Genomic DNA, 6924 nt, shown 5'->3' on the forward strand with positions numbered 1-6924 from the left:
CCTGGTCAGTTTTTAATTACCATGTAATATGTAGATAAAGCTTGGGTAAATAACCAAATGTTCTAGATATTTGACTAGATATATATTTTGTTCCATAAAGTACTTGACTAAACTATGACCTTAGAAAATTTAAGATTATGTGTATATTAATTTTGTCTCATCCTTACACACCTTCATCACTTGCTTAGGCTTTCTCATTTTTTCTGTCTGTTTTGGAAAATATCTCCATTCCCATGTCCTTTTAACATCTTTTACATTCTCAAGAGAAGGCTTTACCCATATTGGGTAAAGACTTTCCAGTACGCATACCCTCAGGTCATTCATACACCTCTGCACCCCCTCAGTTATCTCAGTAAGTAAGCTCAGTAAATTCATTGGTTCCCCAGTAAAACTTTAATCAAACATTGGTTTGACACTAGAACCTTGAAAGGGAGTAAGCATTGCTTAGCATCCCCAGGAAAAGAATTCTCACAACAGATGGAAAATTTATTCGTTAATGTTATTACAGGATTTGATTTTTAAATGTTTGTTTTCTAACAAAAACTGACAAATTAAAGTTCTATACATTTATGGAGTGCAGTGGTCTTGTTTATAAATATGTGTTGATAATGAAGTCAAAGGAAGTAAGTTATCTATCACTTAAATTATGATCTATTTATGCTAAGAACACTTTAAATTCACTCTATTACTCTTTGAGGTGTAAAATACGTTATCATTTAATTATTTTTCTTTAATGTTGTGTAAAATGTCCCAATGAAAAGGAAGCCATTTCCTTCTGTCCCATTGAGGACTGATGCACTTTGAACATCATCCGCCCATATTCTCCAGCACCCAGACAGTAGTAATCGCTAGTCCACTCTTCTTTTTTCTCCCTCCCCTCCGCTCCACTCCACTCCACTCCCCTCCCCTCCCCTCCACTCACCTTCACTCCCCTCCTCTCCTCTCGCCTCCCCTCCTCTCCTGTCTTCCCTTTGTCTCCTCTCCTCCCTCCCCATTACCCTCAGCTCCCCCCGCCTTTCTCTTATATTCAATTTCTTTCTCTTATATTTCAATTTCTCTTATATTTTATAAAAATGATAACATATTTGCTTCCCCTGTCTAGGCCAGTTCATAGAGCATAATGCTCTCCAATCCCATTAATGTGTTGCAAATAAGAAATTTTATTTCTTTTCTAAGGAAGAAATATTCTTTTGTGTCTGTGCATTATATTGTCATTTCCTATTATCTAATGATGGACATTTAGGTTGATTCTATATCTAGCTGTTGTGAACACAGTTGCAACTAAAGTTTAGAGCATAGGTATATCTTCTAATAATTATAGGAACTCTTTAAGGTAAATATTCAGAAGTAGAGTTGTTGGGTATAATAATAATCGTTTAGTTCTCTAAGAAACCTCCATGAAGATTTCTATATTGCTGTATTAATTTACATTCCAACAATATTGTGCAAGATTTTATTTTCTCCATAAAACCTTTTTATTATTAAAGCAAGTATATTTGGGAAACATGTATTGTAGTACTTCAAGCTTATTCAAAAAAATTATAAGTTGACCTCGCTAAATGTATTAGGCTTTTATTTGATGCCATACAGACTATACATTCCAGAATTCTAAAACTGTATAGTCTAAGAATATCAACGCTGAAGATGAACTCTAAAGGGTATTCATCCAAGTCTGACTCTGGTCAACAAAGTCATCCTGAAAGTCTTTCATGAGTGGCTCATATATTGAGAACTATAGCTATTATCTGAAAGCAAAAAAGTTCTCATAGAAATGTTTCCATAGATTTGGGGTACAGAGGTTTACACATAGAAAATTAGCATGTTAATTTGCTTTAGGAACATCTAAATTGTCTTAGTGTCAAATATTAACTATACTAGTAATTAATTTATTAATTATTAATTAAAATACCTTGAAGTTTGATAAGTTTAAAGATATAATCACACATTAATATAGCCTCCAATTTATATACCTTATGAAGAAAGCTGTAATCCACTCTTCAATATCCTTTTGTGTTTTCCAGCATTCCTTAGGATTATTTATGTAAAAAATACACTTTTCTGAGGTCAATATTGGAGTGTTCTTAGGAAAAGAGTGTCCTAAGAGTCATGAAATAGTGATATCTTAAAGGATCAGGTGCTCTTGATTGGATCATGTCAGGATACCAGTGGCCATAAAATTAAGCCTGGCATTTCCTTAGCCACTGGGGACCGAATAAATATCTCGGTTTTTTCAGGTGGCACTTTGAAGTGATGTAGGAGGAACTAAAGATAAGTATGTTACAAATACTAGATGTAAGTAAGTTTGTGAGTTTTCCTGTCAACCAAAACGAATGCTCTTAATTTTCTATGTGTTTCTCTTAAAGATGGCAAAAAACTCACTATTAGGTAATAAACTTTCAGATTTCCTGTGGTTAACACTGAAACTTTACCTAACCTGACACCTTAGTTGTCCTTAACAGTTCACCTCTAGTTTCCACTTGACTCTACTATGAACACTTTCCACTTGACCATAACTTAGATGAGCACATTGGCAAAGTCTGTCTTATATAAACCTATCTATGGAAATCAGTTATTGAAGGGTGTTTGTTGACTGAATTAAGGGATGAACAAAAATCAGGAAGTAATCCCATGACGATTGTATCTAAATTGGATGGTTAGAGAAATGCAGACTCGTTTAAACATAGGCTTGTTCCTTGTTCCTCATTTTACCTATTTTTTTGATAATTTCCTAAATATTTAATAAGCAGCTTTCCTTTATCTTATATGGTGAAAGATACTAGGAATTTTTCTAAATTAAACAACACAAAAGAAATGTTAAGAATTTTGCTCATCTGAGCTTCCCCTTGCTCAATTTTAGAGTAATTCAATATCTATATTAAGAATCAGTGAAACTAGCTATAAAGGGTTCAGATATGAAAAGATTAGAATATGTATTCATATATCACACTCATAAGCCCTGATCACATTAGTTACTCTTCATAAATTAAAAATCTAACCATCCTTTGAAACATATTCTAACTAAAAATAATGGATCCGAATTTCAGTGACCCCATAGGTATTCAAAATAAAATTTGAAAACTCCTGTATTTGATGGACCACTCTGGGAATCAGGAGATGAACATAAGCATCAGGACAACACTGCAGGTACAGGAAGAGGAGTGCCCTTCTGAACATCTACTTCATTTTCCGTTGCTCTAGAAGACTAGAGAGTATTACTGTGTCGTATGAAATCACATGACCAGAAGCCAAATGCTGTAGAGAGTGAAGCCATAAAAGAACTTAATTTCAAAATATGATAAATAGACAAATCATACATTAATAGTCTTCATGATTACACAGGCAAATATTTTTTAAATTATAAGCAAAATTTAAAGCCAGGTATGGTGACACACACCTTTAACCTCAGCACTCAGGAGGCAGAAGCAGACTGATCTCTGAGATTGAGGCCAGTTATAGTGAGCTCCAAGTAGGCTGAGGCTAGGGAGACAATGTCAAAAATACCCCAACACACAAAAAAAACCAGCAAATGAAAAACGAAATGAAATTTAGTGACATGTCAATAGAATGATAGAGTATGGGCAAGTATTTCTGTAGTGACATAAGATTTATTTTACATTTGAGAAGGAATGAAATTAGTGTAAGTCACTATATTAACAGGAGAAAAACCAAAACACTTCAATCAATTTGGAAAATATATCAAGCAAAATGGAAACTGTGATCACAATGAAATAATTCAGCAAGCTAGAAATATTAAGAAAATTCTTCTGGCTGATAAATCACCTCCAACAACTATATAATTTATTTCAACAATGAAACATAAAATATTTTCAACGAATGTTAAAAATGAGCCATGAATGCCAATTATTGCCATTGAAGTTTAGCAGTGCATGGTAGGTCCCAGCCCCTGCAGGCAGACAGTAAGAAGTGAATCCACAAGGCAACTATAAAAAACACATGAATCTGACACATTCTTAGGAATGTAAGAGTTATACTGAAGCATCAGATATATATTTCTTTAGTAAATAACTAGGAAATATCGGAAATAAAATTTTAAATCACTGTTTTAGTATTATTTGTGTATCATAATATACTTAGCATTTGATGTTATAAAACAGACCATATAAAAATTGATCACATACGTCACAAAAGTGTTCATTGATGTAAAATGATGCTGGATATCACTAGTTATCAGGGAAGCCCAAAGGAGATGATACTAGAATAGTCATCTCTTCTTTCTTAATTTTACCTTCTGAGGTTGCAGCTCCTTGTGGTCAACATGTACCTAAATATACTAAGTGGAAAGCTGTAAGTATAAACAATTCGTAAGTTTTGAACTTCACACCAGTATCAATAGCATGAACAAATCCTGGCTGTCTGTTCTCTTCTGACCAGGACACTGACTACCACTTCCTTCACAGTGTTGGTGTCCTTCTACCACCTGTCCACAAGTCACTCAGTGATCCAATCATAGGGACTGTCATGTGACTGCTGGTATTCACTTATCTCTAACAGTAGTCACCAAATGCAAAGTAGTCATGCTGGAAATTTAATATGCCAAAAATTCAGATAGGTCAAAAATTTATGAAAAAAATGAAAGTTTCTAACTTGATAAATAAAAATCATATGATGTAGTTGCAGAGCTGTGTGGTAAGAGTAGATGGAAAAATATGGAGTATTTGACTGTGTGCAGCTTTAACCATCCACTAAGCAGTTTGGAATGTACCTCGCAAAGATAAGGAAGGTCCTTCGTGCATCCATATAAAGATAACTAAGACTGAAATGACTGAGCATATCAGGATTTGATGGGAATCTAGAGCAACTAGAAGTCATAAAATCCTGGAGAAAATGCAAAATAAAACCAATAATTTCGAAAATAATTATGCTGCATCTTAACATTGAAATAGTTGTTAATAAACTACTTGTAGGCACCCGCACAATGAAGCAAGGGACAGGCACGTGACAAGATTGTGACAACTCTTATGGTTCTGCACTACTGGACATTCTTTCATATTATTTGCTTTCCTTAAATCATCCTGTTAAAGTGCTAAGTACCTGTTAAATTCTGCTTCTCAGCATTTAATGGAATAGGCAGATTTCTATTATTATAAAACAAAAATGAAGACAGACCATACTTAGACTTCAAACAATGCGTATTGTCCTTCAATCTTCTCTCCCAACCTCACTTTCCCGGCTATCAGCAGTGACTTCATCTCACTAGCTCTTCCCTGTTTCTCTCTTAAGCTTTAATTTTTTTTTATTTGTGTATTTGTGTGGGTGCACGTGTGCGTGAAGGTCAGAGAACAATGTGTTGGAGCTGGTTCTTACCTTCCATCAAGAGAGTCCTGAGGATCAAACTCTCAAATCCATCACATTCTCTTCCCTTTAGGGATTCCTGTTCAACTTGCCAAGCTCAGCAAAGTGAAAGCCTGTGTTTCTTTCAATATAGCCTTTCTCTGGAGATTTCATTTGGTTTTCTCTTACTGCTGTAAAAGTGGTATTTGGGGGCTGGAGAGATGGCTCAGCAGTTAAGAGCACTGACTGCTCTTGCAGAGGACCTGGGTTTGATTCCCAGCACCCACAGGGCAGCTGTGAACCTCCTTAACTCCAGTTCCAGTATTATTTCCATTCTACTTGCTGAAAAAAATATATAAATTGTATTTTGTTAAGAAATCTGCTAGTAATTTAAAAGAGAGTCTCATGGCTAAGTTTTAATGTAAACAAATACCAATTTTCTCTTAGATTTTTTTTTTTTTTTTTTGATAGGATTGGACTTGTCACACAAAGATCAGAGTAGCCCAATGACATGCCACTTTGGAAGAAGATCTAAGACTCTCTCCATGATTTGCTGTTATTTCTTCATGCCCTGTCAATCCTAAAAGTGCAACGGTAGAGCCTCCAGCATCCTGAGTCACTAGTGAAGGGAACAAAGCAGCTCCGCACACCAGGAGTAAGAAGTGACTCAGCTCTTTTCAGATGCTGCAGTTCAGAATGTGTCGCTCCCTTTAAAGACTACTGAAGGTGTGAATGTTTTATTCCGATGAAAGAAAAAAGCAAATAAGCAGAAGGCAAAAGACAAAACAAAACAAAAACGGTAAAAAAGAGCCATGCTCACATGAGCTTTGGGCTTCGGTCCCCTGCTGAGAGCTGTGGCTGCAGGTGGAGCATTCCTCTGCCGGTAGCTGATAATGGAGCAGAGTAGATGAGGAGTTTGATGTTGGGCGGTAGTTTCGGCCTTCTCTGAGCAGCTGCATTCCCACATCCCCTTACCCTGAGGCCCCAGGTTGTGCGTGGAATTGGCTTTCCCTCTGTTTGGAGCTTCTGCCTAGGACAGGAGAGATCTCTGTCATTTGTAGATTCTGGTATTGGGGGGACCATTTCCCTAGAATGGACTTCCCTCCTCCCTTAAGGGTCAGCTGTGGTCTTGACTCCACATGTGGTCCCGGGCATCCAGGCCTTGATGTTGGACCAATCCCATTCCCAGGCACCGAGAAGATTTTCCCTTATTTTTCTATTAATTTTTTTTATTAATCTTTGAGAGCTCCATGTACCTTTCTTCTATGCCCTACAGAAAATGTAAAACATCTAACTGAACTTCTAGAAATAAAAATCACAGTCTGGGAAGTCAAAAGAAAAAATACTGTAATAACTAAATTGACAAAATTCTCAAACTAAAACATGTAATTATGTTTTAGAATATAAATTCACAATTTTATAGGTCTTCTATAGGTTTTGAATATTATTTACTGACAAAACTGTACCCCCAAGCTTCAACAATAATGTGAAATCTGTCACTGTTGCTGTAAGTTTGCAGTTTACTCCTTTTAAAAATCCAACCTATACAAAGTTTTCAATGTATCATATAATTTTTTAAGGAAAGTGATGTTAATAAATAAATGAAAAAAGGAGAAACAAATTGTGACTCCT

At 35.6% G+C, this 6924-nt stretch overlaps 1 long non-coding RNA gene across 2 annotated transcripts in view; it reads left to right on the forward strand.

The window, feature by feature from the left end:
• Positions 1-6061, forward strand: part of LOC108491819 — a 32317-nt gene extending 26256 nt beyond the window's left edge. For both annotated transcript variants that reach the window (XR_003847224.1, XR_001872943.2), the window contains one exon: positions 5764-6061. This is a non-coding gene — a long non-coding RNA (uncharacterized LOC108491819). The remainder of the gene's footprint in view (positions 1-5763) is intronic.
• The last annotated feature ends 863 nt before the right edge of the window (positions 6062-6924 follow it).

The sequence above is a fragment of the Nannospalax galili genome, unplaced genomic scaffold (assembly GCF_000622305.1).
Source record: "Nannospalax galili isolate Female #2095 unplaced genomic scaffold, S.galili_v1.0 scaffold3547, whole genome shotgun sequence".
Classification (NCBI taxonomy): Eukaryota; Metazoa; Chordata; class Mammalia; order Rodentia; family Spalacidae; genus Nannospalax; species Nannospalax galili.